The 12570-nt window shown below is 33.5% G+C and overlaps 1 protein-coding gene across 1 annotated transcript in view; it reads right to left on the reverse strand.

The window, feature by feature from the left end:
- Positions 1-12570, reverse strand: part of LOC115886185 — a 127246-nt gene that overhangs the window by 87186 nt on the left and 27490 nt on the right. The window lies entirely within an intron of this gene.

Genomic DNA, 12570 nt, shown 5'->3' on the forward strand with positions numbered 1-12570 from the left:
AACAAAATTTCTAAGTGTTTTATTATACGAGCTACAGATGCCCAACAAACTATTGCCGGATCCTGTATATACATATGTTTCATATTCGACAACAATTCGTGGGGTTCAGGACATACAAAATATACTAAAATATTGCTAAAATTATAGTGAAATGATAAAATCGAGAAGAAAAATTAAATAGAGGTTATTACTTTAACCACTTCATAATTCTAGTATATCATTTTTGTGTTAAATATCTTCAAACATTGTTCTAAAAGAACTGTGTGCCTACGGTTCTCGAATGCCCCTTAGGCCATGGTACTTCCCAGAATTCCACCCACGCACCCTCTCGATGTGTTTGTATGTGTATTATTGTCTTGTCGTGACACAACTAACGAACAAACAACATAAAGGAGATAAGTATATTCGGCTTGTCAGCTTAAAGTTTTATAAATCGATCGTTTCAGAGCTTGGCTCTAAAATTATGACATGAAAAAATGGAAAAGAGATACTGTGTCTTTTAAATATTTTTTTAAAATTAATAGGAACTTGTGTATGTAGGTAAATTTTTTCATTTTATATCAAAATCTAAATAGGGTTTTATAAGAAGTACGACGCGACGTTCCTATGCGATATCTCCAGAGCTGTTTACAGCAATACTAGAAGAAATCTTCCGTCAACTGGACTGGTCCAACAAAGGATTAAAAACAGATGGAGAATAGCTAAACCATCTAAGTATAATTGCCAATAGTCCTGAAGAACTACAAACACAAATTAACGAACTAAATACAGTCAGCAATAAAGTAGGTCTCAAAATGAATTTAGCAAAAACTAAAGTAATGTAGAACGAACTAGTAGACAGAGAAGACATTCTAATAAATAACATAACACTGAAAATAGTAGAAGAACATATATTTGGGACAACTAATACACAGCTCGGAATCTCTACTACCAGAAAACAGAAGAATTAAAGTTAGCATGGAGTACTTATGGAAGAAACTCAATCATATTCAAATCTAGAATGTCACTTTATCTAAAGAAGAAAACATTCGATCATTGTGTACTCCCAGTCATGACCTATGCATGCAAAACCTGGAGTCTTAAATCGGACATAGTAAGGAAACTGCAGGTTGCACAACATTCAATGGAACGAAATATGCTGGGAATAACCAAGAAAGACCCTAAAAGAATAGAGTGGATACGACAAAAGACCCAGGTAATAGATGTCATCCACAGAATCAAACCCCTCAAGTGGCAATGGGCAAGTTACCTGGCAAGAAGGACGAACAACAGATGGCCCACAAAAAATACAGCATGGTACCCACGAGGAATTAAGAGATCTAGAAGAAGACTGAACCTGAGATGGGACCATGATATTAGGAAATTAGCAGGGATAACTTGGGCCTGCATAGCCAACAATAGACAACAATGTGCCTAACTACAAGGAGAGTATCTAAATATGTGAGGGAGACTACACCATAATTGGAAATGGTTGAATAAGCTGAAAATGATGATGATGATGTGGGTTCAACATCATTTGAATCGCTAAAAGCACTTTAAGAGAATTATATTAAATCGAAAAGAGATGAAGACTAAATGATAGCTCGAAAAAATAAATCTTATTTTTACCAGAGGAATCTCCCCACGAAAGATGGCACATGTTTTTTGAAACATCCTGTATTGTATTGAATCTGCATTTTTTTCTTTAAAATTTTATGTTTTATGCCATATCCGAGAAAACAGTATTTGTAATAGATTAAGAATAATTTTGAACAATAAGTTATTTCTTATATCATAGTGTTTGATATAATTATTGATTTGATTATATCATAGTGTTTTATCTAGCCCTATTGTGTCCCCCTTTCTCGAGTTATAGCTGACCATACAGTCTCAGGGCTTTGACAAAACCCAGTATCTGAGACGGTTTTACAGAGGTTAGTTCTCCATCTCCGATATCAGTCCTACCAAAGTTTATAGCACAATTGTTGTCGCCCCAGCGCACTCAGTGATCTCTTGGGTATTCAGTGATGTTTGGGTATTCTAGTGTGTCTTATTTTCCCCACAGAATGTGCATTCGTCGTTGTTTCTTAGCTTCAATCTACTGAGTTGTTCATTGAGGAGACAGTGTCCTGTGAAAGCCCCCACGATAATCTGAAGATTGTTCTTAGTTCAATCAAGGAAGATTTTTGATTTTCGTCGGTCGTAAGTTCTGAGGAACTTTTTCGAGTGTCTTAGACCGTTGGAGGATTCCCATTCCAGTTATGGATAGACTTTTCCAGATTCTAGATTTCCCCTTTCTGGTCCAGTTAGTGGAAGATACGCTCAAGATGCGATATCCCTTGGTTGGCTGACACCCAGAGTAAGAGGACTTTATTTCCTTCGCCTAATTTCACTTCGCTGTTCTATCAGTTAGTTCTATTACAAAATGCATTTAAAAAATATGTTTTCCCAATAACAATCACAGCTGTAAACATTAACAATAGCTGTATGGTTATATTGGTCGAATGTCAAACGAACAAATTACTTAAGACTGATATTTCGTTTTTTCTTTATCTCGAATAATGAACTAACCGTTTTGTTGTGTGTGCGTATACGTGAAACTAATGCAGCGTAAAATCTTTATTATTCTCCTTGTAAGTGTATGTCTCCGGTTTCTTAATACTTATCTACTGTTACTGTTCATAAATAGTTGAGTGAGGTTATCGCTGGTAGACTGAAAGAAACGAAACGCCGCTTATTGACGAAATTGTCTATTTCCATGATTAAACGAAAATAATAGATTAGGATTAATAAGAAAGTATATACACTGTCCGACAATATAATAAGTTGAAAGTTTAATATGTAGAATGTATAAATTAAATATTCCGAACCAATAGGCTATCGAATTTAGGCAGAAATTTACGCTATCGAAAGATGCATACAATTTATCTTAGATAGGAACTACCGAAAACAGGAAATTGCCGATAGTCAAGTAGCACTAAACGCGATCAACTCAGTAACCATCAATTCGAAGTTGGTCAAAGAATGCATAGAAAAGCTCAACAAATTACACAAATAAAATAAAGTCCTCCTACTGGGTGCCTGCTCACCAAGGGATAGAAGGCAATGAAAAGGCAAATGATCTAGCTAGAAAAGGAGCGAACACTCCATTAACTGGACCAGAACCGTTCTGTTGTCCAAACGAGAACCAACTGAAAGCGGAACTGAAGAATCTGGAAGACACCATCCGTAACTTGGAATGGGTGTCCTCCAACGACCTAAGGTTTTCCTTGATTTAAGTAAAAATAATCTTTGGATTGTCACGGGGTTTCTAACAGGACACTGTCTCCTCAACGAACACCTCAGTAGGCTGAAGCTGAGAACCAACGGCGAATGCAGATTCTGTGGGGAAAATGGGGAAACACCAGAACACCTTATCACAGAGTGCGCCGAGACGACGACCATTCGTGCCATGAACTTTGGTACGGCTGATGTCGAGGATGGAGAGCTGGCCTCTGTGGAGCCGTCTCAGATACTGGCTTTTGTTAAAGCTCTGAAACTGTATGATGAGTTATAACTCGTTATAACTCAAGAAAGGTGAACACACAATAGATCTGCAAGGTCGCGGTGATTAACTCCCTAGAAAAAGAGGAAGAGAAAGGAACAAAATTAAATTTTTTTATAGACAGACGACTGAACTTTTAACTAAAAAAAAATATTATATAAGTCTAAATAATAATCACTGGCAATAATTAATTTTTAGCTCTATGGGTTTAACTCTATGGGTTATACTGTTTTTTTTTCTCAGGTAATACTTCGACAGACGATGACAGAAGAAAAGCTGATGACGTTCATATCAGTATAGAAATAGTCGAGATTTAAGCATTTTAGAACCAGCATTTTTTTATAATATAAGCCCCGGTGGGCGTAGAGATACAGGCTCTCGTCTACCAATCTCAAGGTGTGGGTTCGAATCCTACACCCGGCATTTCATCAGCCGACTATTTTTATTAAAATAAAAATAGTTTGGGTACCTAGGTTGACTGAGCCTTAAACGAGTACTTGAGATTCACAACCCTGAGGTAATAATAGGCCGTTGAAGCGTAGTGCTAGCCACATTACCTTTTTTGTATACCGAACGGCTCTGCATGGCAAGCTGTACCTTGCTACTCCCGCAAGGCGTTAAACGCTATATACGGGAGCTATTATTATTATTTTTTTTATAAAGAATGTATTTTTTTCAAAATGCTAATACTAAAATAATTCCCTTTTTCAGAAACCGATACATTATGTCTCACTGTATAATATAATAATGCTATTCTAATTCTAATGCAAAAAGAAAAGAAAATACATACTACAAAAAAGATTTTCATCTGCTAATACTGAAAATCGGCTAAGAAAAGCTCAGTTCCCTTTGGATACTTAATACTGATTTATTATCCAATCAAGAGATTACATAGTACGCTACCAGGAATATTACCAGCCTTCATTTAGACATTAAAAATGTCAAAACGAATTAATTACCTCGGAACGGCGTCAGTTATTATAGATCGATGCACTTGGTCTATTTATAATGTGCTTTATATCGATGCATTCCACCGATCCCTCGTTCAATTCAGTTAAAGAGAAAATTGAAACGTGTATATGCTGCCCTACGGAACAGAAAATATCGGGAAAAATATGCAATCGTTCAGAAATATTGGCATTTTTGAAAGCAGAAATGCCCTCTAAGTCCAAAAATGTAAAAAAATGTCTCGCAACGCAGTTCTTCTGCTCTTCGTGAGATCTCATATAAAACCAATTAAACCAAATAAACTTTTATTAATGGTATTAATTTATTTTTGAGTTCTAAGGAAAAAAATAAGATGAGCTTTATTAAAGAAGCAAATGTCTAAAATGTAAGGGTTTTGACATATATTTCACATTTTGTGAAAATGAAGAAAACATTTTTTCAATAACAGCTACCTAAATTTACTGTACCCTGTATAGACTGACATTTCACTACAATAGCTATAGTATGTTAACCAAATTAAAATTTCACCCGAAAAGTTATACAGGGTGAAACAAAATTAATATGCAAGTTATTCCTTTATTTTAAATCGAACACCCAGTATATTATTCCGGTATTCAATGGGGAATTCATATATTTATCCTCAAAATATTAATAAGGTTGCCTACCCCTCAGACAAAGATTTTCCTAGATATTTTAATTTTTATGATTTTGCGTCAGTAGATCTTTATTATTTGAAAAAATCTAGGTGGCTGTGATATATCTCCCAACGGTAATAAATAGATACACGTTTATAAAACATATTTTAATTATCACAGAATTAAAACTAGATATAAACCTATTATTATGTGACAAAAATTAAACAAAATACTACTAAATAAACTCTCTATATTTTTAAAAAGTGCTCTGTATTAACCTACATATGCTCACAGAATTTCATTTCATTACAAACTCTCATTCTCCTTGGAGCCTCCGCGTCGTATGAGAGGCGCCACCCTGTATTTATAGAAAATCTTTGGGTCAAAACCGATTATGAATTCGTGTGTTACACCTCCGATTGAAATCCTCATCAACTGGACAGGCCAACGAGTAAATGAATCATTCCGAAATGACGTAGCCCATATTCGCGGTAGCCCCAATAATAATAGATGTGACATTGTTGGGAGCCGCGGTATTTTTAACTAGGTAGGTGCGACAAGTCTATTAGCGGCTTTCGATTAATCCCCACAGAAATAAGTGAACATAGAGAGCTCTAAATTATTTACTCACAATTTAATTATTTACTCACAAAATTCGCTTCGAACCGCTAAAGTAAGATGGGGAGGAGCATTATTGTCCATATAAACAAATTCATCCCCCACTGCCCCTCGAAATGGACGCACAATAGGCTCTAAAACGTCTCTAAGATATGAGGCACCTGCCATTGTGCCATTAATAAAAACAAGAGGAGTTCGAGCTTCAAAGCTGCCTAACCAGACTAAAGTTCGTCGCGAGTCAGACACAAGGCCTATTCTCGTTTCATCACTAAACATGACGAAATTCCAATTAGGTCCATTTGCTCTCATCTCCTCAGCCCACTGTAGTCGCGTAATTTTGTGCTGTAAATTAAGCTTCGGAACACGTAGAGGCCTCCTTAAATGTAATCCTCTGTCATGGAGTCTTCTTGCTATGGTCTTTCTTGAAACATTTACTGATTTACTCCTTCAAGGCGAGCTAACTCATTTTTAATAGCAGTACTAGAAAGCAGGGGATTGCGTCGTGCCATTATGGATATTTGACGGTATTGCACAGCAGTAGTAACTCTCTTTCTACCTCTTCCAGGCCGGTCTGTAACCTCGTTTGTCTCCCTGATTTTTTTTAATATTCGCGAAACATCGCTTTGGTTAACTCCTACAATTTCAGCTATTGCAACTTGCCGGTAGCCCTGTTGAGACAGTGTTACTATTCTGACTCTATTAAACTATGAAATAATGTTTCTAGGTATTTTAAGGCCAAAACAATGGTCAAATTTCTTCTGAAACCCAAGAGACCACAAATCGAAATGTGCAAGAATTTGTAATAATATGGGGTCTGAACGATAAACATTGTTTACCATATCCATTTGAACAAAATAATGTTTATTACAGATTATTATTTATTCAAAGCTATGTATAAACAAAAAGATTCTTTAAAACTCCTTTCCGGTATATTTTTAAACGATATATGCAATAATTTTTGAATAATTTTGGTCATGTGTGTATGTATATAGGAACCTCTATATGTACTAATTTCTCTGGAAGTTAATCGGAATGCCCGATGTTTATTGGTCGTAATAACGACATTCACGAAATGACAACATTTCTGAAGAACGACTGATAATAAATATATCATTAACGAGAACTATAGAAATACTATTGTTAGACATTTGCATATTATGTGTTTTAAAAGATCTTATAAAGACTAAAAATAGCTTATATATTATAGCTATATATTTTTTTATTTACATATTTTTATTATACAATTATCGGGTTATTCACGTCAATCAGATTATTATAAATAAACTAGTTGATGATTAGACACTTTTATTAGTAAAGTTATTACTATACTATACAATGTACAGGGTGTCCCATTTTATTATTTGTTATTCGTGAAGTTAGAAGGGTGCGGTTTGCACAAACCTGTTCCGTTATAATAAAGAGAAAAATATATTCAGAAGTTCAGTGGTAACAGTTCAAAAGTAAAATATATCAATTCCAAATAAACTTTTAATATGTGTATGCCTATTTTAGTAAATACCATTTTGATTTTGATATTTATCACGGCCTACTATAATCAGAAAATAATATATTTTAAATATTGCAGTAAATAGTAAAAATAAATATAGAGTGATATATATATATATATATATATATATATAGCAATATATAACCAACAACTCTTGCTATATATATATATATATATATATATATATAGCTGCTATATATATATATATATATATATATATATATATATTTGAGAAGCCCGTAGCAAGGCAAATCATATGATTTATAAATACAGAGGTTGTTCCATTTGAAAAAACATAACTTTAGTTCATATTTTCAAAAATATTTTTTTAGTAGAAAAACAAACTACGTCACTGGATTCTACGTAAAAAGTTCTACAAGAATCAGTTTTCCTCCACGATATCACCCATAATAACGGAGGCTGTCCCAAATTGCAAAATTTTTGAAAAGACCCTGTAGCTCAGAAACGAAGAGAACTGTGAAAATTTTGTTGACAGCATCTTTTGCGCAAACCGCACCGTTCTATCTTCATGAATAATGGAGATACCGTATGATTTCAACTAAAATGGGATACCCTGTACATAAGGATTATTTAAAAAAAGGGATTTCCGCAAATCTAAAATTTGTCAACATTCCTGAGACACATGCCATTAAGTAGACCAGATTAAATATTTTAGAACAAGCAAACATTTTTATGAAGAATGCATTTTTTTCAAAATAATAATAATAAAAAAGTTTTTTTCCTTTTGTAAAGACAATCCGGGGGCATACGGTAGAAGGAATCAATCAAAACAAGAAAATATTTCCTACGTCATAATATATTTTTTATTACTAAAGATTTGTTTGTCAACCCGGATTTTGTTGTATACGCCGTCGTAACTAAAAATCACTTAACTGATACCAATCAATTAATACTTGTTAAAAAACAATTCCTTTTGTTCATTGTCATTGAAAAGGAAATGGAAAGTCCATTATAGGTTAAGTAATAAAGACTAATTCGGCTGTATGTATGACAGTAATAATAAAACAAATACGTAATAAAATTTTTAGGCTGAGATCGTGTCCCATCAATTGCAAATCACATACCAACCTTTTTTTCCCAACACAACATTTTCTCCAATACTTCATATTTATATTTGATACCAATGAAACTTTTAAGCCGGGTCCACATATGTAGCACTCTATTGTATCAGGATCATGTATCACGTATCAAGAGTATGGGTCGTAAGTATGGACGTTTATTTGGGCTGTGTCGACTGAATATGCATATCGTGCCAAAGTAAGCGTCCATACTTATAAAATTCATACGTATCAGCTTACAAGCGTGCGTATCGGAGTGTATGTGGACGGTACAACAAATCACCTTGTATCGTCGTATCATGTTCATCAATTCTCATTTATATTATCAGGACGGAACCCTCGATGCCCCTTTGATGATCGGAGAAAAACCGCCCCCAAGACGAGGTCACGGCATATCAAGTCAATTGTATCGTTCTACTGTATCAAAACACGTCCAAATGACAGATCGTGATACGTGTATCCGATACGCAGTGTTAAGATACGCGCAAAAATTCGGATTGGCATCGATAAGATACGGTATCACAAAGGTGTACACCATATGATCGCGTTAATTCTGCGTCCAAACTAGCGATCATCATACATGTTGAGCAACGCGACGGAGATATGATACAGCAATTTGCTACATATGTGGACCCGGCCTTGCCGCCCAAACTGGAATTTAAATTTCCCGCCAGTGATTCAGGTGGTAGCCCTTATGTAACAAATGTCAAAGTTGCCACACTTATTTATTTATCTTTTTGACATTGTCATTCGTTTTGTATTACGAGTTTTTGGTTTAAATAAATAGTTTTGTGATACTTTAAGCTTAAAAAATATTTACTAGAAGACCTTGTAGTCGAACACTGTTCTTTTTAGAACCTCTTCTAGTGCGAAGTGTACAAGATAGCTTAATAGCCGTAAAACTAATCGCAACTTTACTAGAATTTTTTGAAGGGAAAAGCGGTAGGTATGGCCATTTATGTCCACTTAAGTGCTGTTAAGGAGGTGAGTTTTGTTGATGTAAATAATAACTGTTTATATATTTATAATTAATTTATTTTGTTTTCTAAAATATTTTTGATTAAAAGAAAATATGTAAAGGTAGGCAACACTATTGCCGGTCAAGCTTAATCACGTGATTAAAAGTTTATTTGATATGAATTATATATATATGTCTATTTTTAAAATAGAATTTATTTCAATGGTGGTTTAAAATATATCAATAAGGAACTCCACTTTTACCTTCGTTATTATACTTGTTTACAAATGACTTGCTGCAGCAATTTGTCGCATGCATTTAACGTTAAGGAAAAACAAACAAAAAGAAGTCTTTTCGTCAAACATTCAAACGACTTGGAACTTAACACGATTGTTTACCAACCTCGGGTATAGTGCACCCGTATATGCTTTGGCCATAAAAAACAACCGGTACGGCATTCTTTTTTAGGAGGAAGCCAAGCAGGTCCAGCATCTATAAATGCAGAAATAGGAAGAAGTGCCTTTATGTTCCTGTACTGACACATGACAGTTTTTCTTTTTTTTTGGCATTAAAATGTATCAAGGAAATAAGGAAATGTAGAAAGCAATGGAATTAAAAAAAAACATACATAATTCTAGAAAATAATCTTAGACCTCGTAAATTAGTGAAATAAATTACCGGGTTCTCTCTAATTTCAATGTAAGCATTCAAACGTCAAAATTAGTGGTAGTAATTTTCAATTAGTAATTAGAAATTATTGTGGTTAGAAATAATAAGTTTATTGTTTTTATCCATAGCAACTGTTCAAATTGCCTTATATCTATCAAAAATAGTAGATAAAATAGTACTTTAACGGCAAGAGTAGATTAAATGATACTTTAACAGCGAGGATAGGTTAAAAACTTTATTACTTCTCGCACGTTTTTTAATTGCTTCCATTTTTGAAAATTTTTGTATTCCTTTTCATAAGTTATTCGGGATTTAAATGGAAGTAGTTTGGATATGGCGTTTGTCGCCTCAGCTTGAATATCTGTTGATAATATACTTATTTCGTTCTGAGCCATTTCTATAAGTTTATTGTTTTTATCCATAGCAACTGTTCAAATTGCCTTATATCTATCAAAAATAGTAGATAAAATAGTACTTTAACCGCAAGAGTAGATTAAATGATACTTTAACAGCGAGGATAGGTTAAAAACTTTATTTCTTCTCGCACGTTTTTTAATTGCTTCCATTTTTGAAAATTTTTGTATTCCTTTTCATAAGTTATTCGGGATTTAAATGGAAGTAGTTTGGATATGGCGTTTGTCGCCTCAGCTTGAATATCTGTTGGTAATATACTTATTTCGTTCTGAGCCATTTCTGGCTCCAATTCCATCAGCAATCGACACGAAAGAGAATTAAAACATATTGACTCAAAACTGACAACTAAAGAGACAGCTTTATTTATTTGTCAAATTATACAGAAACCAACGCCAACCCAGCACAATATTTTTTCTACTCGTAATAAATTCCTTGAAATAATAATTTCTGAATATTTTTTAAAATGTAACTCGCTATGGAAAAAATATTGTTTTATACACGACGATAAAATTGCATTATCGTCTCCCGAAATTAATTCATCGCTCGTGAATTAATCTTTTCGGTCGACGATAAAATACCATTTTATCGTCTTGTATAAAAAATAACTATTATAAACTAGCTTTTTTCATTAATCCCCCATTGCGTTCCACCTAACTTTGTTAATAATATTCTAATTCCTTAATATTTTTATTCGAAGATATACAGATATAACTTATTAAGTTTGTCAATATCATTGTTATTTCGAGGAAATATTTTTGGCCTTGACTCTGGAGAAAGCAACTACTAGAATCCGCTGCACAAATCTATCATGTCAAAAGAACAGATTATATGAAGTCGAAACTACAAGATAACTACATGTGTCGATCGTATCTGTGGGCTTGTTTGTCAGTCGTGCAGTATCATATTTTTGCCGTGTTCGGATTATTTTATTTAGCATTCCTCTAAATAAAGTAATAGGATCGTATAAAGCAGTTGTTTCTAGTAATTGGAGACTATTTGATGAATCTGTGATAAACGATATTGTAATTTGTAATACGAAGAAGCAGGAATTCTTTACTTATTATAAGTTAATAATAAATAATGTGTCAGTGTAATTCGATTTTTTAAAGAATTATGTCATTGAGTAAATCCATCTTTAACAAGTGTCTATACAGGGTGTCCTCTAGGGTTCAGCACCGGTTCTTTTAGAACATCAAAGAACCGGGACTCGAAATTATTAATTCCCGGTTCTTTAGGTACTGTCGGGACTCGGTAATAATAATTAAAAACATATTTTTTGGCCTTTTGATACTTTCTAGCGGTCGAAATCAAACTGTTCTAAATAAGTAGAAATGCTATCTCTTACTGTTCTTACTTCTGAAGTTATTTTGAAGTTTCTATAATGTTTATTAGCAATAATTATTGAAGTTTAAATATGCTATTTTTTTTATTTAGTATAATATTACAGTTGAGGGTTGGAACCTTTGGTGTTACACAGCAAGATAAAAAAACTAAATCACTACAATACACCAAAACATTTTTACTTTTGCACTGGACGCGCGTTTCGCTAACCATGTTAGCATCATCAGCAGATGATTATAAACTGAGTGGTTAGCGAAACGCGCGTCCAGTGTAAAAGTAAAAGTGTTTTGGTGTATTGTGGTGATTTAGTGTTTTTATTTTGTAGTATAATATTGCTGAATGTATTAGTTATATTATTTTGTGTTATGTTTTTATAGGCATTTGCATCTTTAATTGAAAATGTTTTTTTTCAAATTTAGTTAAGTTGGTTTCGAGGTTGGTTGATGTTGTTTGATGTAATTTTTAAGCTACTTATGTGTTTTCTTTTTTCGCTTGTGTTCATTATTTGTGTTCATGTTTACTTTCTCATGACTGATTAATTTGATCCTATTTTCATTTGAAATTCAATTTTTTATGGGTTTTACTTTTGAGAACCACCCCTTGCTTGCTAAATGGCAAACTCCACAATCATTGAACGAAAATATTTTAGTACGGTTCCGGAAACTCTAATTAATACTACAAATTAGGGTTCAGATCTTTTTGGCCATCACCAGAAACGGGTCTCGGTAACAATAATTAAAAAAATATTTTTTTACGTGAGAAAGTCCTTTGATACTTTCTAGTTCTAGCGGTCGAAATCAAACTCTTCTAAATAAGTAATGATGCTATTTCTTATTTTTCTTGCTTCTTTTCTCTTTTGAAGTTCCTATACTATTTAT

This window comes from Sitophilus oryzae, unplaced genomic scaffold, assembly GCF_002938485.1.
Source record: "Sitophilus oryzae breed Bouriz unplaced genomic scaffold, Soryzae_2.0 scaffold_471_pilon_pilon, whole genome shotgun sequence".
In the NCBI taxonomy this organism is placed as follows: domain Eukaryota; kingdom Metazoa; phylum Arthropoda; class Insecta; order Coleoptera; family Curculionidae; genus Sitophilus; species Sitophilus oryzae.